Source organism: Mus musculus, chromosome 14 (assembly GCF_000001635.26).
Source record: "Mus musculus strain C57BL/6J chromosome 14, GRCm38.p6 C57BL/6J".
Lineage (NCBI taxonomy): Eukaryota > Metazoa > Chordata > Mammalia > Rodentia > Muridae > Mus > Mus musculus.
Window position 1 is genome coordinate 46,478,635 of NC_000080.6, and position 25,491 is coordinate 46,504,125.

The following is a 25,491-nucleotide window of genomic DNA, read 5'->3' on the forward strand; positions in this document are numbered from 1 at the left end:
TTTCTGTATCTACATATAGCAAAGCTATAGAAAGGTAATATGCCCATAGCTTTTGATCAAATTCTATACTTGTAAGTAAAACAAAATAAAACCCACAAATGGGCAAGATTTAGCTACATGAACAAATTGCTGTATTTTGGATATTAAACATTTACATACATAAAAGTCTTGGTCACAAGTGTGACAGTATTGGGAAGTGTTTTTGGCCTTTCAAAGAGACCCACAGCAGACCAAAAGCTTGACAAAAAGGACTATGGGGCTTCATCCTATGCAGTCTTGTCCTTTGCCCTGTCCTATGGTGTGGGCAGTTTAGTGTCATCTGTGCCACTCATACCAGAGGCCCACAGTCATTGGATTGGAATCTCCAAGACCATAAACCCAAACAAATCTTTTCCACTAGTAAGTGAATTGCATCAAGTATTTTGTTAAATAGCCACGTGAATATGATATAATAACAATTACAGCATTGCCTACAGTACCAAAAATGTTGGAAACCACACAACAGAACATTGGTATGGCATATTATGGATTGTACAGCAATATAAAGAGAAATGAGTAAAATATTCACAATATATGAAATTTAAAAGTAAGGTATAAAATGATACACACAACAAAATTATATAGTATGTACATGTACAATCATATGAAAGGGGCTGAAAGGATAATGAGTTATTAATAGATCAATGATAAATTACAGACACTTCTTTTGTTTATCAATTCTTCTTTTTCCTATCTTTGTTTCTCACCTGAATATTTCTCGTAACAACTTTCATAAAGAACAGCTTTCAGAAACAACATTTCTAGGCATCTGGAGTGGAGCAGAATCAAGCAGACAGGACATCAATATAGTTCCTATAAAGAACTCTGGACCTGGGACAGTCTTTGGTTGCTTTCTCTGAGATGAGGTAGAAAATTGTGCCTTTGTACCCCCATAATGACAAGTCACTGAATGTGAAGTACCCCAGGGAAAGAGCTTACTCTAAAATGTACCTCTATTCTGCTGAGAAAAATTCACCTGTGACCTCTATTTGCAAGAGGTGTTGGAGCATCTGGGGAAATGAGTGCCTACCTTCAAGAAGGTAGTTAGTGCACTATTTAATTTGTAGAATGCATTCTAACGCACTTTCTTTACTAATATACCCCACATGGGAAAAGCTCCTTTATTTTTATATGGAAACTTACAGTACAAAACTTGATAAGACAAATAGCTCAAGTCATGACTTTCTAGCCCATGGTTGTTTAATTTCTTGCCTGCCTCTCCTGCAATTAACCATACTGGACAGGAGAATACCAACAGATGACTCCGAAGACCCGAAGTACTTCTCCTTGCAGCTCGTCTACTTTATTCCTAAGGTCAACTAGTCCTACTCTTGGTGATTCTATTCTTTGTCTCATTGTTTCTTGGTAGTGAGATTCCATAGTGACCAGACAGCAATAATAACTTAAATATAATGACATCTTTTTCTGTGTCTTTTTGTAGAAGCATTCTTCTCTGAGTATCAGAACCTCTAGATTACAACATCTAGAATTGTGGAGATTAGGAATACTGATTCTCCAAGAGGCATCATGGTGTTTGGGGCCATCCTATTACTACTGAGCCCTGTGTATTATTCCCCTTGAGAGCATAGCACCATGTGGTAGGTCACTGCACATTAAGTATGTCCCGTATCCTAGAAGATGGCATCTCATCCTTGTTAGAGGACTCCAGGGTTGACATCTGAATTACACTTTTTAAAAGTTCTTTTATCCAGCTGCTCAACTAGAGGCTACTGGATGCTGCAGGATGTGATGGGGCCAGCGCCCCTTGTGGTATCACTGTTAAGCTTTCGGTATTGTAATTTGTTCCCTAGTCTAACTCCTAGTGTGTTAGGAATGATCCCATATTTGTAAGTCAAACCGTATTTGAATCAAGATAAAGCCCACTCTAAAGAGACTAGCCAACTTGCATCAAGTGACTCGTTTTCTTGAGGCAGGCTTTGTGTACTTTATTTAATGGCACCTAGAACCAGTAGTAAATGCTAAATCAGTCTTGAGGAGGAGAAACTCACGTCGTAGTGTCCATTCTGAGAATTGCCGCTCAGGAATACACTGTGCTTTCCCTGGGAGAATGGGTAACAGAAGCTGAGGGACCATCACTGGCAAAGGAGTCCACTAATTGGGTTCCTCCCATTTTTTGTTTGTTTGTTTATTTTTAATTGTTTTTATGGTTAATGTTCAGGAATACTAAAACATAGCACAAACCCTTTCACACTTGCTCATTGCAAACGTCCACTACTGTTCCCCTTCCCTGTGTCTGCTGGTCCAGTGATTCCAATCATTTCTCCAGACCCCTGGCTGATTAACCCACTTGCAACTGCCCATGAGTCGGTATATATTCTTCCCTTGGACAATTCACTTACCACCCAAAGAGAAAGCTACATGACACTATCCAAAACCGTGTTCTCCAGAAAGACCCCTCCCCCATAGACCTGTATTTTAAGTCATCCACAAGCAAGCTTGGAGTTTGCTTTCTGTGTCAACTGGTCATAACGAGTCATAATAGACCATGTATGAGACCACAGGTGCAAGGTGAGAAAAGTAAAAGGGTTGTGATAGATGATGTGGGAGTTGTTTACAGCCCAATTGTGCCCTCTTATCTTCCTCAATATCAGCTCTTACCTATTCATCTGGAGGGGTGTTACCATGTCCCGATTTAAGACTTGGTGAGTCTGGTAGAAACTAGATAAGCTGATAATTTTACCCACACATTCTTGCTTTGAAGGGATTGGGCATGTAAATTATACAAGGATCACTGGAGACCATGATCTGGAGCCTTACAATGACACCAATCTCTACTATTCTCTCTGACCCAAAATTCTGTTTTCCCTTGGTGACTTGGCTAGGAGCAGGGGTTTCAGGGGCCTCTACTGGATTATTCCCAGTTCAATTCTTCTTACCAGGGAGGTCAAGAAGCTTAATATGGGGCTCAGCCAAATACCATGTCATTCTACTCCAAGTATACATCCAAGAATTGAACAAGTGGCTACTGTGTAGATTTCTGAGTCCAGTGAGTCCAGGAAGGTAGCATAGGTCACAGCTCCAAGATTGCCTGGTCTCCAGACTCTGCCTCTCTAACAGGGCAGTCATAATAGTCTTGCAGATCTCAGCTAGTTCCAGTTTACTGCATACCATGTCTAACAGCTTTGCAATGCTCACAAGATTTTTTTCTTCATTCACGAAGAAATCGCTTATGAAGAAACTCACTTTTGCTGAGTATGTAAAGGGTCTGCTTCTCCCTGGGGACCTGGCTGTGGCTTCTGGCTATGAAGTTTAGTTCAGCCGTATACTGGCTTCATAAATTTTTAGATTTGTACGGATTTTAGATTTTAATTGACATTGAGATCTAACTTATACAATGATCTTTACTCCCTTCTTAATATACAGTATGTTTTTGTAGGTCCCAACATGAAAATACCACTAAGATTTAGATCATTTCTATCATCCCCCAAAGTTCCTTTGCACCCTTAGTGGTCAATTCCTTCCCATATAGTCTTCACTTTTCTGCTATTAGGACAAAACACTCGAGAAAATCAACCAGGGAAAGAAAAAGGTTGTTGGTGTGTTTTGTTTTTTTATTAGATCACAAATTTTGATGTTCCAATCTGTGATCCTTTGGTTCCGTTGTTTCTGGGCATACAGTAAATGGAAGTATCATGGCAAAAAGTGGGTGTTGCCATACAAATGTTGTCTTTGATGAAGAATCTGTTCCAATCTTCTGTCCACTTTTTACTGAGAGTTTGTCCTCTTGTGAGCCAGCGTTCCTCAGATCCCCTGGGTACAAGTCCTTTACCAGACAGCTGCTGTCCAGGTGTTTCCTCTCAGTCTGGTTTCTCTTTGTTGTTTCATACAGTGTTGCTAGATTTTTAGGTTTTGAGAAAAAGACCTTTAAATTTGATAACATCTAATTTATAACCACTTTTCTATTTAAATCAATACTTTTTATATTCTACCTAAAAAAAAACAATCTTTGCCCAATTGAAAGTCACAAGGAATCTTTTGTTTTGTACTGTGTGTGCATAGCAATTTTGTAGCTGCATGTTAAACTTCTTAAGATCTATTTATTAAATCCTTACATGTGTTTTGCACATAAGCATGCATGTCTGTGTACCATGTTCGAGCCTGGTGCTCCGAGGTCAGAAGAGAGAATCAGAACTCCTAGAGTTAGAGTTTAAGTATGGTTATGAGCTGCTATGTGGGTGCTAGGAACTGAACCTAGGTCCTCTGGAAGAGCAACAAGTACTTTTAACCGCTTAGCCGCCTTGCCAGTCTCTACAGTTGTAGCGTTTATGTTTAGATCTATGATCCCATTTCAACTTAACTCTTATATATAACATGAGACAAAGGCCAAATTTTCTTTTCTCTTCAATGTTTGCATTACATCCTACAATCCCCACCTAGGTGTTACACCAAGCATCACAGAGAGGTCCTTTTGCTTAGGCATCCAGCAATGGCTTTAGTAGAGAGGCCCCATGGGCTAAAAGGGGTCTCAGCTGTCAAGAATCTCGACTCTGTAAATCTAGAGTCTTACTCCACTGACCTGTGAGATGGAAATTCCAACCTACTCTGGAGCTCTTTTGAAGTGGTTCTTGAGTCCTGAACCCTTGCTCAGTGTTTCCCACGCACTAGCTACATTCTATAACCTTCACCCTACCTCAACATTCCACTGGCTTTAGCAAGATGTTCAACTCCTTTGCTCTCATCTCTGGTCTCCCCTTTTCTCCGAACTTCTTAGACATCAGAGACATCACTACACCACTACACTGTCATTTACAATTAATGAGAGTCTCAGAAGAGCATCCCAGGGACCAGCTGCCTCCACCTGCTACCAATGGAGATCCCACAAATGGAGTCTCATTACTAGCCAGGCCATGCCGATCATACTCTCAAATCTTATTTGTAGAGAGTGCTTACTAACCAATCCTGATGCCATCTGCCAGAGTCCAGGCTTCGTAGAAGACAGATTCTGAGAGATTTCTGTGAAGGAAGTTCACTATAGAACACTTTCAGTGACTCACGGGAATATGTTGTTGGCAGAGAAAAAGGTGGAACCTTTAGGCCTTCGACAAGGTTGGCAAGGATTCCGCATTAGCCCTTTAGAGATGTTCTAAAGAGAAGTTAGTGTTTAAGGCCTTGGAATCTCCACTGGACCAGTCACCAGATGCAGGTTGCCCCTTATGACGTAGTTCTGTAATCGTTCTCTAGGGCAGCCATCCCAAAACACTACAATCTCAGTGGTCCAAACATCAACTTATTTTCTCAGAGCTCTGAAGTCTAGAAGTCAAAGGTCAAGAAATCAGTTGGATTGCTATCTTCTGAAGCCTCTCTCCTTGGCTTGCATATGGCCTCTAATATGTAGCCTCTTTACAAAGATGTTCTCTCTACAGATATATCCTCATGTCTTTATGTATCCCAAACTACCCCTCCTATAAGAGCACTGGCTATATTGAGGCAAGGTCTTCCAACCTCATTTAACCTTAATTACATCTTTAAAGGATCTGTGGCTAAATGCTGTATTTGTTTTTGAGGTACCGGGAATTAGGGTTCTTAACATGAATTTGGGGAGACAGACATGGGGCACAGTTGAGCTCATCAGAAGCTCCTACTAGGCAAGGGTAACATCTGGAGCCAGCATTGAACAGACCATGACCATTACCACCCCCGAGAGCTGTGGGGCTGTATATACTATCTCAAAAGACAGCATCTTAGAAAGCTGTGCATTTCAGGCTGAAGGAATTGAAGAAACTGTAAGTGTATGGATCTGACCTTCCCCAAGGAATCACACGAGACTCTTCTGCAAGGAGTACATACTTCTTATACCCATGAGAAAGGAGCATCCTAACCAATGAAGTTGAGGGATTCTCAGATGTATCTGAATGAACAGGCCTTGAAAAGACGTCCTCAGTTTGCCGCTTCAGCTCATGCCTTCTCCACCCATCACGTCCCCATGACTTCCTACTTGGCATCCAGCCTAGTGTAAAAACCTAAGGCTTAACAACTTAGGTCTTCATTTCCTTGTGAAAGGCTCTTATGTGGTACAAATTTCATATTAATACATTTTATGATTTTTCTATTGTTACATTTTCTTTTATTATAGTGGCTCCGGCTGAGAACATAGTAGTGTAAGAGGAAAAGGATCTTTACTTCTCTCATTCGCAATAGAAATGTAGGTAGTGTGCAAACACAAAGTGATATAATTCTCACTAGTAAGAAACCCAAACCCAAACCCAAGCAGCCATGGTGTGCCAGGCTCAGGATGGTGTGCCAGGCCCTGGGCTAATTCTGCTGTATGCCTAACTGAATCTTGATCTAGACAAACTTTGTGTCTGCTTTCCTGAAATCTCTTCAGTACAAAACAACAATTTCAGAGACCTCAAAATACAGTACTGTCCCTATAACAAGTATTTCCAATCCCCTAAAGCACACCACTTGTCCCTGCTTGAGTCACAATGACCTTATAAAGTATCTGATGAGATGTCTTCACTCTTTTACTACACAGGAATTATTCCTCTATAACAGTGGTTCTCAACCTGTGGGCCACGACTCCAGCAAAGGTAGCATACATCCTGTAAAGCAGATATTTACATTGTGATTCTTAACAGTAGCAAAATTACAGCTATTCAGTAGCAACAAAATAATTTTATGGTTGGGGATCACTACAGCATGAGCAACTGTATTAAAGCGTCACTGCATTAGGAAGGCTGAGAACCACTGCTCTCTAGAGTATAGACCATTCCCAGAGACACCATTCCAGTAGCATTGATGATCAGAGAACTATACACTTGAGTGAGTTCCTAGGCAGATGGCAAATAATAGTTGGGGACAGTGCCTTGCAAAGTTCTGAGGGTGCTAGGGTTTGTTGGGAAAAAATATCTTTTCAGTTGATTAATGGAGTGAGTTCTTATCAGGCCTATCTGGGCTATAACATAGCTTTAAACCTAAGAAGTCTTTGTATTTGTGTTTGATTCATGTCTATATTATTTTTTGTTAGTTTTTGAAGACATTTTTATTTTATGTATGTATTTGTCTACACATATGTATGTTCCTGGTGTCCATAGAAACCACTGTGTTGAATACCCTATAACTAGAGTTACAAATGGTTGTAAGCTGCTATGTCGTGCTGAGAACTGAACCCAGGTCCTCTGGAAGAGTATCAAGTTCTCTTAACCTCTGAACCAGCTCTGAAGTGCACCCCTGCCCCAGTTCTGTCTCTCTATATTAATGATGCTGTGGTGGTTTGAATAGATTTAGCCCCCATAGACTCATGTGTTTCAATACTTGACTACAGAGAGTGACACTATTAGGTGGGTGTGGTTTTATTGGAATAGGTGAGGCCTTCTTGGAAGGAGTGTGTAGCTTTTTGTAGGTGGGCTTTGAGGTCTCTTATGTCCATTATGGGAGATAGTCTCTTCTTGGCTGCCTTTGGATCATAATGGAGAGATCTTGGCTCTTTCAGCACTAAGGCTGCCTGCACAATGCCATGCTTCCCACCATGATACTAATGGACTGAACCTCTGAAACTGTAAGCCAACTCCAATTAAATGTTTGGTTCTATAAGAGTTGCTTTGGTCATGGTGTCTCTTCACAGCAATGAAGCCCTATCTAAGACAGATTCTTATTAATCAGCTACTATATGCTTAGCATTCGAGACAATATAGTGGATGAAAAATGTACAAAACACTAAATGAATCAACAGAGGTGCTCATCGGACTCACAGTTCCATCTAGGGCCAAAATAGAAATGATAAAAGCACATGTAAAACAATGCTCAATTAGGCTGGTGAGATGGTTTTGTCAGCAAAGCACTTGCCATTGAGTCTGATGACCCAAGTGTGATCCCCATAGTAGGAAGAGAGAGCTGACTCTTGCTAGTTGTCCTCTGACCATCACATGCAGCATGGCACACCTCTGGCCCCTTAAATAAGTAAATGAATGCCCTTAAAATATATTACTAAACTGAAAATTCAATTTGACTCTCACGGTTTTATATATCCTCCTATACTGCATTCTGGGAATTCTGGAACCTCTTATTAGTCATTTGCTGGGTAGGGTGTGTCCATAAAGGCTGTCCATTTTCTTGAAGCAAAGGCATAGGGTGGTGGCTAGGTTAAGGCATCTTTTCCAGCTTGTTTAAACCCAACCAATATGCTGGAAGATGTGATCTTGCCTGTTAAGCTAGATGTTGCAAACACCAAGCCAAGCCAGAAGGTGGTAGAAACCTAAGCTGTTCCAGGTATTCTCAGAAAGTATACACCAATTCACCAATTATAGAGTAACCATGGTGGCAAATCACCATAATCATTACCTGAGCCATATACCTACCACTCAAATCCTTTCATTATTCAGTCTGCATAGTAGCATTATGACGTCAGTATCACTTTCCTCCTCTCTATAAATACAGAAAGCTAAATCTTCAATAACTTATACAAGCCACACAGAAAAAAATAATGTAGTAGGAAATGAAGTACAAACTCATCTGCCTGCTTTTAAAGTCAGAGTCTTTCTCCCAGCACCATTCTTCTCTAATTATTAAATACCTGATTAATATTGCTATTAATTCTTTCTTATCTTCTAGGGATAGGTCCAAGCAAGGTTCTGGTCCTTGGAAGATTAAGGTAAGTTATGTAAAACAGTTAATGTTTCTTTATAGTATATTCAGGTTAGATCAATTTGTGATATTCAAAGTTTTCTTCTAGCCAATGACATTTGGTGGTCAGATCTTGCTTGGCAGGATAACACGGTGATATCTTCTGAATGAATAGTATAATTTTGATGTAAAAATGGGTGTTATTGTGCATATACTGTATTAGCTAAAGTATGAGTCAGGATAAGCTAACTGCTATAACAACAGATGATCCCCAAATCTCAGTGGCTCAACATTATAAAAGTTTAATTTTTATCCATGTGGTCTCATTAGGATATTCATTAATGGCCATTTGTTCTGAGTAGCTCTCTAAAAAGTGATGACTCAGGGATCCCGTCTCCTTTCATCTTCTGAAGGCATAATTGTCACAAGGCTTTCCCTAAGGCTGCCATGAAAGATGAGGAGAGCACAACCAAGGCATAGTCTCTCAGAGTACAAAGTGCAACTAACAGAGTAGTTAATATGCAACACTGGCATCCACAGGCCATCCTCTGAAGCTTAGTAATGGCCACACCAAAATTCAAAGGAGTCAGGAAGTGGAAGTTCCCAGATAGGAGGCTCCAACCTTGCACAACTTGACATTACAGAAAAAGGGACATATGTATTTGAAGGCCAACTAGCTATTTCTACCAAAGCTGGTATGAGATGATTTGAATATAGGAAAAGCTTATAAAAAAGCAAAATTCCCCTCATAGTGTCATGGACACTAATAACTGTGAATCTTGTCTTGTTTATTTTATTAGATGAACTCATAAGCCTGTCATAGGTTGAACTGTGCTTTCCTCCCCTCATCCCCTAAAAAGAGATGGCTACTAGGAACTTGCAAATGTTGTCTTTTGTGGGGTTGGGAGGGTGTCTTTGTGGATACTAAGGACCATCAAGTAAGGTCATCATGATGTAACCGAGCATGCTGTAAGTCCAGTGACTCCTGCCTTCAAAAGTCACAAGAAAGGCCAGAAGATGAAAGGAAAAGTCTCAGATACATTGCCACAAGCCAAGCATTACCTGGGGCTACCACAGGCTGGAGAGAAACCTTTCTTCCCCTTAGCCTTCTGGGCTCTAATGACATCTGATGTTGAATTCTTGACCTGGAGAACCACCAGAGAAGAGATTTCTGATGCTTCAAGTTACACATTTGTTATGGTAGACACACACACACACACACACACACACACACACACACACACACACACACACAGCAAAGAATAACCAAATACATAGCCTAAAAAGGTTTGATAGTAATTGGAATTGTGTTTCTTCAAAGTTCACATTTTAGAGGACTCATCTAGCAGAATTGATATCTGTGATCGCTATTTTTCCTTGTTAACTTGACTACCACTGGAATTAACTAAAACCTCAGAAGGAACTTTGTTCATGATGCCTTGTGACCTCAGATTTTCAGCCTGCAGAACTATTGGAAGTAAATTTTTATTGTAAAAAGCATCCATCTGTCTCTGGTACTGTTATGATAGCCTTGGGAGACTAACATGGCATGGCAGAGAGACTTTCTGAACGTAAACTGAAGGTGTCCAGGGTATCAGCCATCGAGAGAGCACATCTCAATGAGCTGATGAGCTAAGAGCTGCAGCTTCCTACCTGCACACTAGGGGAGGGTTTAGAACATAAAACCCTATTTGCTCAGAAACAAGGTGGGATTTTCAATTCTATTTCTGAAGTAGTGAATATAACCAGTAAATGTATTTTTCCTTAAAAATCTCATTCTGAAATGATGCTTTTTAATATAATTGATATATCTTATAATCAAGGAGACCAAGTACATTGCAGTGTATACTACTAAGCACTTCACATACTCCAATAACCTAGAAGTGGGGTGCTATTTGTGGACTGTTGGGGCCCACCTGTGCCAGTTCATAAAAGCTAATTGTGCTCATTTTTACTCCAGTCCAGCTACATCTTGAGGTTAGCACAGCTGGGTATTACATCATTGAAAGTGTTAGTTACCAACCAACCTATAGCCAGACTAGGCAACATGGCCATGCCTTCCACATAAAAGAGGCTAAAGAGATGATTACAGTCCTTTAATCCCAGAACTTGGGAGCCAGAGGAAGGTTGATTTGAGTCTGAGGCCAACCTGGTCCAGAGAGCTATTTCCAGGGTAGCCTAGGCAACAAAGATAAACCCTGTCTCAAAAAAGAAAAAGAAAAAAATCAGGGGTGGGGGGAGGCTCAACAGTTTGCTCTCATTAGTACAAAGCCTTGATCCAAGATTTCAACAAAGACCCATCCCAAGTACGGGTTCTCAATACTTGTTCAGAATGCCAGCCAATCAATTAGCATTTAAGGTCACAGCTCAGAAGCCATTCTGAACCTTTTTTAGTAACCATAGTAACAAGGTTTTCCTCACAATTCATTAGATTTTATATATCCAACTGTTACTCTCCTGTCTAGAAAACATGTCAAAATGTAAAGTTGTCACCATGTGAAATGAAAACCATTTACAAGTTATATGGGACTCTCATTGTCACATGGTTAGTAATTGTTAGTGGACATTTTGAGTTCTCAATTAATAGTACCAAAGATTCATTCTATCAGAATTTGGTAACTCAGCAACGTTAACCACTTAGATCTCCACATAAGGAGCTGTTGCAGTTTAGAACACACACACAGCACGCAAGCTGTAGCATGTTATACTTTAAACGAGATATTCCTTACCACTCTCCTACAGTCTTGTCTTGAGGATGGTGTCAACAATGGGCCATCTGACCTTGTGACAAGAGAGACAGGATGTAATCTACCTTTATTTCTACTTCAAAAAAATGAGCAAGTATGCACCCATGGACGAAAGGCATTGCCAGCACTTAAAATGCCTAGAAGTGCTCATTTAACTAAGCTAAGGAGAAAAGGCTGTCTTAAGGATTATTACTTCCCAAAGCCAGAAAGTCAATAGCATTTACTCTTCTGACAATTCACAAATATTCATTATTTAGGAATATTTGACAAAGGGATGGGGAGCAGGGAGACTAGGATATCCCTATTGTCTAAAGTCAATGGAATAAATAATTTTTAGTCACTCACGTTTAAAACTAAGAAGAAGAAAAACAAAACAAAACAAAACAAAACAAAGCAATAAAGTCCTTAGAAGAAAGGAGAATGATTGTTCTGTCCCCAAACCCTGAGCAAGCATACTTGCTGCCTTCCAGGTTCCTGCTAGTGGACAGGAAAGAAAATAGATTCTCTCTTTCTTTTCCTTAAAAAATAAAAAAAAAATAAATTTTAAAAAATTACAGAATCTGGAACATGGGGAAGCTTGGGAATAAAGCCAAGTATCATCAAGTAAGTGGTCTAAGAAGTGCTAGAACCTGGGTAGAGAAAACTTGGCATCAGTCTTATACACACACACACACACACACACACACACACACACACACACACACACCACCCCATTCTGTATTCCTAAAGTTCTCTTGAAATGAAAACAAAGAAATCCATCTAAAACCAACCTTATGATGAGCAAAGTGTAAACGAATGAGAAACAGATGGCTTGGGATTTCCATGGGGCAGGGGCAAGGGGTCTCTAAATGAAGGGCAAGGTGTTTGGGGCACCAATGCACTCGGGGCTTGACTGGCAAATCCTTTGTACCCAGAATGCAAGCAAAGTTGGTGCACCCACATCTCCACACGTTGGCAAGACTAGATTTGAAAGGGTTCTGGTGCCAAAAGAGCAGGCTCTGGAGACCCCCCGGACATTGTTCAGCACCTCACAAATCGCATTTTATAGGTGCCAAGGGCACTTGCAAATCTCACATGTGCAGCCAGAAGTTTTCATTCAAGGACCCAACTGTTTTGGCTTTGATCAGAAACCACAGCTTGGTGTAAACATGTCTCCTGCCACATTTTATGATATTTACACATTGCATGAATCCTGCTGGTCTAAGGATCACAAAGTGTTCTGTAGGCAAAGGCCACTGAGACATATTCTTCTAATCTCTGGGTGGAGGAGCTAGGCTGGGGCAGGAAGGGTAACATGGCGAAGGTCATTCCCTAAAGGAGAGGGGCTAAGCTCTTCTCTGTGCTGTGCCCAGATAAGCCTGAGCCCCTGCTTCTCCCATGCTCTTTCCTCATCCTGCTTAGGATCAGTGTCTCCCACTGTCTTCAAATCATTTACATATCAAGTTACAGCTCAGAAGGAACATACTCAGGATTTTATCATTTGGGGAAAGTATAGTTCCCCCCACCCCCACCCCCACCCCCAACCCAAGACCACGGTTATTTGAAAACCATCCAGGCTGACTTTAAGGTTTTGAAAAATAATTTATTTGGCAGTCTTGAGGACTAGGGTTTGCCCATTTGGCCAAAGTCACATTCCTTTCGGTGCAAATGCTGCCATTAATGGGCCACATCATCCTCCACTCTGAAGCAACAGAAGCGGCCAGCTGCTGGCCAGCGAATGAGCGCTGTCTCCAGTGTAAACGTGGCTGATATCATCGCCATCAGAAGGTCATAAAACTGATTGATTATAAACACAGCTCTCATTTGTTTACAGTTGACATTTTTGGGTTTGGGGTAATTAGCTCATTAGCCATCCGTCTCTGGGGGTGAGGGCTCACAGGTGCTGGCAAGAGCCTTGCAAGGGAAACCAAGCCAGGAGGGCTCCCGAAGCCTCGGCAAGCAAGCAGAGACCTCAGCAGAAAGAGGCTGTGGAAAATGCTGGTCCAGTGAGGGCCAGGTGTCCTTATGATAAAAACTTACGTGCCTCCATGGGGTCACCCGTGTAGGAGGCTTTGACTCTAAGGCGGCTTCTTCTAACACAAGGTAAAAGTGAAAAAAAATCTGAGATATGTCAGAAATGTACCAGAGAGAGGCCTTCTGTGAGGAGTCTACATCTGGTGTGGGACTTTTAAGATCCCTCCCTTTCTATAGGCCAGTGAATCAGATAAAGACCATCCTTGCTGTGGTAATCAGTACTTGGGGTATGGTGTTTGTTTGGTTGTTTGGTTGTTTGGTTTGGTTTTTTTTTTACTTATAGTTAAAAGAAACTCTTTAGTCTTTGGAAGAAGTTGCTTCTCAGACACTCACTCACTTATGGAAAGTGGGGTGAGTCCGGCTGGACCTTTTCCCACAGACCAGATTCTCATTCTGCTTTGAGCTGTCCACCATCAAGGTGGGTTCTGTCTGGACAACTGAGTTAGTGAAGACTGGCTAATTAGTCAAGCAAGCCTCTTATAAGAGCTTCCCCTTAGCACCAGTGAGAACTCTAGAAATCCCCAAAGCCCGGAAACCTCCATAGGGCTATCCCTTTAAATACACACCTTGAAGAAAGGACTAGGCTTTGGTTTTGGTTTTTAATGTGGTTTTAAGTGATCTCTAAATCAATTTACCAGTATGAGATTCGTTTGATATTTGAAGTGTAAACTGTTAAACATCCAATAGTCCAGAGTTTGAATTCTATTTTCTCTTCATAACACTTTAACAAGTAACAGCCATATCACCACCTGTCCTTACTTTTTATTAGTTTTTAAAGTTTTCTGCCACTTTATTATAACAGAGATTTCTTTTTTAATTAATTAATTTGCTTTTAATTAGACATTTTCTTTATTTACATTTCAAATGTTATCCCCTTTCCTAGTTTCCCCTCCGAAAATCCTCTCCCCCACTCCCCCTGACCCCCAGCCCACCCACTCCCATTTCGTGGCCCAGGCATTCCCCTATACTGGGACATAGAACCTTCACAGGACCAAGGGCCTCTCTTCCCATTGATGACCAACTAGGCCATCCTCTGCTACATATGCAGCTAGAGCCATGGGTCCCTTCATGTGTACTCTTTGGTTGGTGGTTTAGTCCCTGGGAGCTCTGGGGGTACTGGTTAGTTCATATTGTTGTTCCTCCTAGAGGGCTGCAAACCCCTTCAGCTCCTTGGGTACTTTCTCTAGCTCCTTCATTGGGAGTCCTGTGCTTCGTCTAATGGATGACTGTGAGCATCCACTTCTGTATTAGTCAGGCACGGGCAAAGCCTCTCAGGAGACAGCTATATCAGTCTCCTGTCAGCAAGCTGTCCTTACTTTTTAAAACTTAGTTTCCCAGTTGCCTCATTTGCATGATCTCTTCCTGCCTTCACAGGGAGAGCTGGCATCAGGAGATCTGCATTTCATAGGTTCAGAACCAAGCCCAGGAAGACGGACTGCTTTACCCAACCTCTGAACGACATCACTCTCTTGGTGGAAGTTCTGAGATGAAGTCCACTCCTGTAAACTCTTGTCTCTTTCCCAAACTTTGATGCCTGCCGCAGGAGGTTTGGGAGCTAATTCCTTCCTGGCAGACAGAAGTAGCTGCATATAGCAATGAAGTGACCTCCGAATGTTTGGTTTTGACTATCATTAAACCCAGGAAAGAGCACTAGAGCTCTATCCTGGAAGGCTAGGGTCAGAGCAGTTACCTGTTTCATTGTGTTGTTAAGGCTCAGCTCCCATTATCGGGTAGCACTGTGTTGATTGTTTCAATATGCTTAGTCCTTCCTGATGGTTCAGTGACTTCATTTGCTAAATGGATTCACTGGGAGTTCACACAAAATCTTTGGTATTTAGGAAACCTTAAGCACAAGTGGATTGATTACTGTTTTCCAGATAAATTGATTCTTTTCTCCTAAGGGACCTGTACAAATCAAAGAAGAGAATTTGAGAACTCCCTCTGACACTGTTCATGTCTTTCCTTCTTTCCCTCCCTCCGGTCTTTCATTCCTCCCCACCCCCTTCCTTCTTTGATTTCAAGAAAGCTGTCTTTCCCAGGCTGATCTCATGCTTCTTCCACTTGACCCTTCCTAGAGGCTGAATTCACAGGCAGGCATTCACCACACCAGGCTGGATTTGATGTCCTTCTTTGTTCTAATGACATGGGTGCATAGCATTTTCTTCCACTCTACCAAAGAAGTCTGTGAACTTAGTCAACGGTCCCTCTTTGCTGTGTCCTTGGCACATGGATTGGCACACAGTAGATTTAATACATATTTGGATCAATCTTACTAGACTTATTGGATTAGAGACCCAGGTCAAATAAGAAAAGTAAAGGGACCTTATTACATAACCCAGGGGATGGCCCTTAGCAGAAAAGCCCCCTGGTCAAATCCGATGCTCAGAATCACAAGTATGATGGTTTGTATACGCTTGGCCCAGGAAGTGACACTATTAGGAGGTGAGGCCTTGTTGGAGTAGGTGTGTCTATGGGCATGGGCTCATTCTAGCTACCTGGAAGCCAGTCTTCTAGCAGCCTTCAGATGAAGATGTAGAACTCTTAGCTCCTCCTGCACCATGCCTGCCTGGATGCTTCCATGTTCCCACCTTCATGATAATGGGCTGAACCTCTCAATCTGAAAGCCAGCCCCAATTAAATGTTATCTTTATAAGAGTTGCCTTGGTCATGGTGTCTGTTCACAGCAGTAAAACCATAACTAAGACAACAGGCATGGACAGATATACTTTGTAGTTGTAATTGGGGGGAAACTGGACATTTTTACAACTATTTGACACCCCCGTTTCCTAAGTTCCTGGCAACTGCCCTACATGCGCCTCTTTTCAGCATCAGCATCTCTTCATTTGTTTCATGTTACTCTCCAACTACCTTTCACCCATTGCTAAATATCAAATCCCTGGGTTCATGTGCTTATTCCCATCCTTCCCTCATTATCCTTTTAATGCCTCTTCACACTCCATTTTATCTCTGAGGGAACTAATATTCAACAGCAAGTACTAGAGAGGCACCACTCTCCCCCTGCCTGGAAGCACCTCCCAGGGAGATCAGAGATAATCCAATTATATAATATTAGGGGGAAGTCAAACAAGCCCTAGGCTTCCCTGCTTAGTTCTTTGATGAAAACACATTATAAATGCTTTTCTTAGCAAGTCCCACAAAGAGCATGAGGTGTGGCTTGGGTTTGAGGCAATTCAGTAAGGAGACAGGCAAGGTTGACAGAACTTCCTCCAGGTCTCTATCTCAGCTCTGGTGACCAGACCAGGGTTATCAGGACATCTTGGGATGATAAGACGTTAGGAAGTCAACCACTTCTAAACATGCCCCAAGGGATTAAATGGCAATTGCTTCCTTTACAATGAGAATCACTTCTCAAAGGCTGGGCTCTCCATTCTGTTTTCTCCCTTTGGCAGAAATACTTCAGAAGCTAAGTAATACCAATCTACTTACTCAGCCCAGAACTAGAGCAAGAGTAGCTGATTGGATTCAAGACGTCTTTATCTATTTTGCTTGGAAAATCTAGAGATAAAAGCAAAAACATAGAGGAGATACTAATTTTATAGATGCTGTCACCTATGACTTCTTCTGCCACCACAATCTTCTTCCACGTGAGGACCATACGTTAATTCTTAATTGGGGTGTTCTACTTTAATAGCTTTAGATTTGCTGCACAGATGGCTAACTTGCACCTACTAAGGACTAGGTACTATGATAGGATCTGGGGCTATAAAAACAATTGAGACAAGATACAGATCATGAATCCAGAAGAGGGAAATGGCTGTACAAACAAATACTTTGTTAAGGGAACTAATGACCTATTATTTATGACAAAAATAATACATACTAGAGATACTTTCAAGAAAGTTCATGCCAGATACAGGATTGACTTGCAACTAGCTCAGGATGGAGTTTGGATGCTGAAAAGAGGTTCTTATTGACAAAGGCTTGGGTTGGATGCACTAACCATAGTAAGATAAAAGGACCAAGAACACTGAAGCCAGAGCCAGAGGGAACACCGAAGGCAATGGTTATCACTAAACAGCCTTCAACATTTGAGGACTGCTTAGTGATTTGTTCAGAAGTCCAGAAACTGATGCAGGGTTGACACGGAAAGAAACAATGAGCTAAGTTTTCCAGATCTTAGTGCTAGAAAAAAATGATTTGGAAACCTCCTCGTGCATGTTGAGTCGCCTTGGTAGTAAATAGCCTGAATGAGCAGGCACAGAGGAAACCAAGGGAAGCCATGGGAAATGGTGTAAAAAGTGACAACTGGAAAAGAATTTAAGAAGTGAACAGAAAAAGGGACAGCCTGGAGGGATGCCAAAGGAAATTAATGACCAGAGACCCACAAAGTGGAAAGGAGAGAGCTGTAAGGTCATTGAGAAATGCAAGGAATGGTCAAGAAGAGCAGGAACTGGAAAAGATTCTTGGACTTCTGCTGTACACAGTAGTAGGTCATTAGTACCCTTAACAAAGTGGTTCTTCCAGAGTACTATAGACAAAACCAAACCAGCAGGTTAAAGGTAGATGGAGGAACACAGTTAAGCAGACAATATAGAGCTAGTCTTTGAGGGACTCGACTTTAAGGGAGAGAAGGAACTAGCCAAGGAGTTAACATAGCTTCTCTCATTCATAAATTTCCATTCACCACGGAACTGAACACACAAGCATCATGGAGCTGTGTGAGGAAAGTCCAGCTAACCATAAATTGGCCATGAAGCAATCACTGTCGGCCCTGGTTTCAATACAAGCAAAAATACCTGATGGATTTTAAATCACAAATAAGCATTTAAATAAGCCGGGCGGTGGTGGCGCATGCCTTTAATCCCAGCACTTGGGAGGCAGAGGCAGGTGGATTTCTGAGTTCAAGGCCAGCCTGGTCTACAAAGTAAGTTCCAGGACAGCCAGGGCTATAGAGAGAAACCCTGTCTCAAAAAAGAAAAAAAGAATTAAATAAGAGGCTTCAGGAAGACCCAGAGTTCTCAGTGGCTTCAACAGAAGCTGTGCACCCAGGGTGGGGACCAGATTTGACTCTAGATTAGGCCCATAGGCATTTGGGAAGTTCTATATCACCCCGGAAGGAGCTCCAGTGTTTCCTACAGATCCCAGGAGTGGCCCAACCCTGAATTAGAGTCCATTGGTGCTTGAGGAGTTTTATATCTCAGCAAGCATCTTCAGAGGAAACAGGGGGCCCACGACGAGGCTCAGATTCAACTCTTAGTTAAACTCACATGTTCACAGGAAGTTCCACATCTCCTAGCAGCTCCAGCAGTAGCTGAAAAATCAGGATAAGGAGCAGATGTGACTCTGAGTAAGGCCCACGGGCCTGTGGAAGGTTTCACAATACATAGAGAAAGTTTAGAGACCCAGGTAGGAGGCCTTTGCTAACACAGGACTATACCTGACCCAAGAAGAAGACTTGAGATAGAGTCTCCAGTAAGAAATACCAGCCCCACAGAAGGAAAGGACATCTGAGCCCCTCTAGGACCTAATGTTTGACTAAGCAATGCAAATACTACCATTGGAAGAAAAAAAGTGACTAGAATTTTAAAAATAAAGAATACAAAAGAAAGGAAAAAAACCTTAATAATAGAAGTAACTCCAGTACAGACACAGAAACAATATGAAAAACAAAGACAGGTTTCCCCCTCACATTGCTGATCACACAACAGCACCTAAGGAAAATGGCTTGGAAGAACTACCAGACAAAGAATTCAAAAGAACGACTGTAAGTATGCTCAAATATCTCAAAGAAGCCATAAATACACCCCAAGAGAACAAAAAACAAAAACAAAGATTATGGGCAGGGAAGCAGGCAACACCATAATGAATACATGGAGAATATTTTCAATAAAATCCTAGAAGAAAAATTTCTTAAACCTAGAGAAAGAGATGGTCATCTAAGTGCAAAAAGCCAACAGAACTCCAAATAGACAGGGCCATAAATGTAACTCCTTGCAACCTAATATAGTTAAAGCATTAAAAAAACAAAACAGAACAAAAACAGAATAAAGAAAAGCTATTAGAAGCTGCAAAGGAGAAAGGTGAAATCACTTATAAAGCCAGGTCCATCAGAATAACACCTGACTGTTTGACAGAAACTTTTAAAGCCAGAAACCTCTGGAAAGATAAATTCCATGTTCTGAAAACAACAGTTAACAACTTAGAATATTATACACAACAAAACTATCTATTAAAACTGAAGAAGAAATAAAGCACTTTCCACAATTAAAACATATGAAAATGGGGCAGGAGAGATGACTCAGATGTTTAATTCACTTGCAGCTCTAGCAGAGGACTCAGGTTCAATTCCTAGCACTCCCCCAGTAGGTCACAACCATCCATCCATAAGTCCAGCTTCAGGGTATCTGATGCCCTCTTATGACCTCCACAGGCAGCAGGTAGACATGTAGTGTACACATACTTGCAAGCAAAACACTCATATGCATAAATAAATAAATAAATACTATTTTTTAAAAATAAAAGAAGTTATAACATTAAATCAGCTCTACAGAAGGTCCTGAAAGAATCGTTGGCTCTGAAGACATGAATACACATGTGGGAGAGATCACAAAGAATAAGTAAATGATTCCAGAACATTTAATCAAAAGAGATCGAAGAAAACACTGCAAAACCCAAAAAGACAGGAATCAATACACATGTGTTGAAAATGAATCTGAATATTAAAGTCTCAATTTCCCAATAAAGAAACATGGACTAGAATATTGGATTAGAAAACAGGATCCATCTTTTTGTAACTCCAATGTACTATATGAGTTCTTGGTACCTGGAGGTCAGGAGAGGGGGTTGGAACCCTGCAATGGGAGTTACAGATGGTTGGGAGTCACCTTGTGTGTTCTGGGAATCAGATCAAGGTCTTTTGGAAGAACAAGTAACTAGGGCTCTTAATTGCTGAGCTACCTTTCCAGTCCCTCCATGCGACTTCTTCAAACACACTTAGTCACCCCTTCCACCCCCTTCTCAGCTCTTCCTTCCTGTCCCTCTCTCTATGTAAGCTTTCCCATTACCCACTTTCTAACTACACATAACCTGTGTTCTACTCTTGCCCCTTCCATTAGGTTCTTTAATCCTTGCCACAGTTCCTTCCTAGTCTCCTGCAATCTATAGGTATTCCCAAAACTTGTGCATCTAAAGATTTAACACTAAACTCCACACATGAGTTAGAATCTGTGCCATTTGTCTTCCTGGGTGTTGCAAAACCTCACTCATGTTTTCCAGCTTCATCCATTTATCTGAAAATTGCACAATTTCATCTCTCTTTACAGCAGATTAAAATTTCATTGTACATAGGCACCACATTTTCATCATCCATTTGGAGGTTCATTGACAACCAGGCGGTTTCCATGTTCTACCTTTTGTGTACAGAACAGGTACGAACATGGATGAATACGCATTTCTTTAGTGGGAATTCAAGTCCTTTGATTAGGAGAAAGATAAATAAATCATACAGTATAGCTATTTCTATTTTGGGGGGAACTACCACACTGATTCAAATGTAGGATTTTAAAAAAAAAGGCATTCCAAGTGAATGAAACCAAGAAGCAAGCAGGCAAAATTTTTCTAATATCTGATGAGACATCAAATTAAAACTAGTCAGAAAAGACTAAAGGTTCATTTCATAATCCTTAGAGGAATAACCTGCCAAGAGGATATTTTAGTTCTAAACATATGTGCACCAAACACAGGTGTACTCAGTTCCATAAAAAAAAAATACTGCTAGATTTAAAATCACAGATTAAACCAGCACAATAATTGTTGTAGAGACTTGAATAAGAATGAGCCCCACCATCCATGGGCTAATATATTCGAATGCTTAGTTATCAGTGACTGACATATTGGAGAAGGTTTAGGAGGTGTGGCCTAGTTGGCATAGGTATGGTCTTCCTGAAGAAAGTATGTCCTTGAACGCGTGGACTTTGAGGTTTCAAAAACCCATGCCAGATACAATTTGTTAAACGCATGAAACTCAAGAAGAACGAAGACCAAAGTGTGGACACTGTGTCCCTTCTTAGAATTGGGAACAAAACACCCATGGAAAGAGTTACAGAGATAAAGTTTGGAGCTGTGAAGAAAGGATGGACCATCTAAAGTCTGCCATATCCAGGGATCCATCCCATAATCAGCCTCCAAATGCTGACACCACTGCATACAGTGGCAAGATTTTGCTGAAAGGACCCAGATATAGCTGTCTCTTGTGAGACTAGGCCGGGGCCTAACAAACACAGAAGTGGATGCTCACAGTCGGCTATTGGATGGATCACAGGGTCCCCAATGGAGGAGTTAGAGAAAGTACCCAAGGAGCTAAAGGGATCTGCAACCCTATAGGTGGAACAACAATATGAACTAACCAGTACCCCCTGGAGCTCGTGTCTCTAGCTGCATATGTATCAGAAGATGGCCTAGTTGGCCATCACTGGAAAGAGAGGCCCATTGGACTTGCAAACTTTATATGCCCCAGTACAGGGGAACGCCAGGGCCAAAAAGTGGGAGTGGGTGGGTAAGGGAGTGGGGGGGGTGTATTGGGGACTTTTTGGATAGCATTGGAAATGTAAATGAGGAAAATACCTAATAAAAAAATTAATTCTAAAAAAAAAAAACCATGCCAGACCCAGACCCAGACCAAGACCCAGTCTTCTCCTCTCTCTCTCTCTCTCTCTCTCTCTCTCTCTCTCTCTCTCTCTCTCTCTCTCTCTCTCTCTCTCTCTCTCTCTCTTTGCTTATATATTTGGCTGTAATTCTCAGCTACTGTTCCAGTGCCATCATGCACGCTATCATTCTCCCTGCCATGATGATAATGAACTAAACCTCTGAAACTGTAAGCCAGCCCCCAATCAAATGTTCTTTTCTAACAATAAGAATTGCCTTGGTCATAGTGTCTCATCACCTCAATAGAACAGTGACTAAGATTCCTCAACTTCAATAATGACTCGCCAGTCAAGCCAACAGGTGCGGCAGTGGCACAAATGTCTTATGACCTCCTTCACAGGATGGGAATGCGTATCTAGAATTGTGATCCTTGGAAAAACCCTAAGGTTGGTGAGCTCATTAGACCCACAGATGAGCCGACTGCTTGATTTTTAAAAAAAATGGATATAGTATCAAATTGCTCTCTGTGCTCATAAATCAGTGCAGCTTGGACCTCCTTAGATAAGCAGCTTGGCATAGTAGATGATTGTGCAGAAAAAAAGTGACTGTCGAGGAACTAATCATGAATGGGCTATCGATATCACACTCTGAGCAGAAAAGGCTCAGGGACCATCATCGAAGAGGAGGGACAGAAAGATCATAAAACCAGAGGTCAGGAAAGACAAGAGGTAAGCATTGTTTCCTGGACACTGCACCCATGAACTCACAGCAGCCGAGGCTGCCTATGCAGGACATGCACACCGCCAAGCTGGTCAGCAGCATCCTAGCATAAAGTGGGGGAAGGACTGGTGCGCCTCCACCCCTCACTGAAGAGCTTTTGTCAATTCATGGCTTCCGGGATAAGGGTCTGTCTTCCCTATGGATGTGGATCCTGGTAGGTCAGCCATGTTCCAGTGGATGACTCAGCACCCAGAAGTGTATACACAGCACCAACTAGAGTCAATAGATTATCAAGTTTTTAAAAAGAACGGCACGAAGTTTGGGGGTGGGGAGGTGGGGGCAAGCTGGGAGGAGGAAGAGGAGGAGCTGGAAGTGAGTGTGATTAAAATACATCTTCTGAAATCCTCAAAGACTTATTCACGCATTTTTAAAAATTAAATGAAATGGTCTAAGATATAATATGTATTCAGTATTACTGATTCTTTTTCTTTATTTCTTTTTTCTTTTGAGATGAGAGTCTTCCATATTGGGTACAAGTCATCCTACTGCCTCCGTCACCCAAGGGGCTGGGACCACAGGACTGTGCTACCCCTGTGAGCTGACTTCGTACTTTGTTATAAGCTATATGTGAGCAATGGCTGTCCCAAAGTAACTCTGTCCTTGGGCAACTTGCATTTGGTTAGCCTTCAAGGTAAAAGCAGAAATCAGTCACTTAAGCCTTTACCCGGGGTCTAAGATCCGACAGTTCACTGAACCTTTATCATCAACTGCTTTCCAATGCTCCACACCAGCCTCCCTCTCTTCTCCAACAGACTCTACCCTGCAATTGTAGCTTCACACAGTTTTCACAAGGCATGATTTTTTTAGAACATTTAATGCACTTCATTCATTCATTTATCATTCCTTCTTCATCCATCCATCCATCCATTCATTATTCATTCATCCATTCATTCATTCTTCATTCATCTATTCATTCATTCGTTCTTCATTCCAAACCTAAGGGGACATCTATCATCATTGCCTCGGTTCGCTTGTGTTCTGCTTGTTGTCTCTGTTGCTCACTGACAGTTCCAGGTGTGTCTTATTCACTGCTATGTCCCCAGCTTCCCCTCACAGCATAAGGTGCACTAAACAAACTGAGAGAATGAGGAAGGGAGTTAAAGGCCTCAGAGAGCCACTCCCCAGTCTGCACAGGAGATTATAGTTAGGAGACTTAAGCTGATGGGGGGGGGATGACACCCAGAAAGCCAAGAACCCTTTATTCAAGAAAACCTCCATCATTAGGTAAGAACTGAAGAGTCTGTGGACAGGAAGGACTATAGAATCCTAGGTGGTATGGTAACTATAGGGTGAGTACTGCCAGAACACTGGCTCTCTCTTTCCGAGCTCCTGGTCAGAAGTTGTCTCCTTAGGAAGGGTAGAAAATTTGCAACTCCCCCACCCTCCCATTCCCCATACCTGTAGTCTAGGCTATGTTCTGGAGACTGTAGCTGGGAAGTGGAAGGTCCCATTTTCTACCCAACCACAGTCATAGAATGAAGAGCATGGTGCATTTGAAGATACTAGGTCCCTGACTCTCCTACTTGTAGTTCAGAGGACAGGGGTTTAATGCCAGTGAGGTAAGCTGCAGACTGCCAGAGCTGTTGTTTCCACACACCTCCTTAAGGAAGACTGTCACTCAGAGAAGATTATGGAGTTCCCTTCCCAGCCTACTGTAGTGCCATCAGTCAGAGATTTTGCCTATGAAGAGAACTAAGCTTTGAATAAAGAATTTTACATCTCTTCCCCAAGGAATTTACTATTTGCAGTACTTCGGGATAGGGGTAGGGGAGCAAGGAATCTACACACACTCTGGAAAATAGTGGTACTGCCAGATGTGACAGTGCACATCTGTAATCTGAGCACTTGGGAAGCAGAGGCTGGAAGGCCTGGAGATGGAATGCAACCTGGGCTACAAAGGGAGCCGCCAGGCCAGCCTCCATTACAGAGTGAGATCCTTTCTCAGAAGCTACTACCACTCCAGCAATCCTAGCATTTGGGAAATGGGAACAGGAGGACCGGAAGAACTTCTGGCTAGATACTGAGTGTAAGACCAACCTAGGCTACATAAGTCTCTGTCTCAAAATAGAACACAATATGAACAACAACAACAACAACGAAAATAAGATAAAAAGAGTAAATGTAATGAGAGGAAGTTGTGAGAGGGTGACTGAACTCACTGGGGGTATAGGCTGACGACGTGCAAGGTGGCTAACCTACTGGAGAGCTCTGAGGAGCCCTGGGAAGAACAGAGCACCTCTCCAACACAGAGCTCGACAGCGGCAGCTCCAAGGAAATGAGGTTTGATTGGATTTATTGTCAATATTTTACAGAAAAAAAGTAGAGCAATCAGCAGGCAATTAGCATTACTTAGTAGTAGCTGGGTAGGTCAGGCCAAGAGATGGTTCGAGAAAACCCCAAATCCACCTTGGGTCCTGGTGAGAGTGGCGCCCAAGGCTGGGTTCCATCGGGAGCTTCATACTGTAGCAGGAAACAGCAGATACTGAGCAAATCAACAAACAATAATAAGACCACCATGAGGCACCAGAACCCAGAGCTGACCCACCATCTAATGATAATGATATCAAACATCCATTTCCTTCAGAAATATGAGATATGCAAAGACATAAAAAATATTATGAATAAACTGGAAAGAAAGCTATCTGTGAGATCAATCAGATTTTAGATTTAATAGACAGTAACTTCAAAGCAGTTATAAATATGTTCAAAGAGCAAAATGATTACA

The 25,491-nt window shown here is 41.8% G+C and overlaps 1 long non-coding RNA gene across 1 annotated transcript; it reads left to right on the forward strand.

Moving 5' to 3' along the window:
• The first annotated feature begins 2,593 nt into the window (after positions 1 to 2,593).
• Gm34756 lies at positions 2,594 to 15,056 on the forward strand. The gene is made up of 3 exons (XR_383403.2): positions 2,594 to 2,702; positions 8,611 to 8,650; positions 14,757 to 15,056. It is a non-coding gene; the product is annotated as a predicted gene, 34756 (long non-coding RNA).
• Positions 15,057 to 25,491: the final 10,435 nt, after the last annotated feature.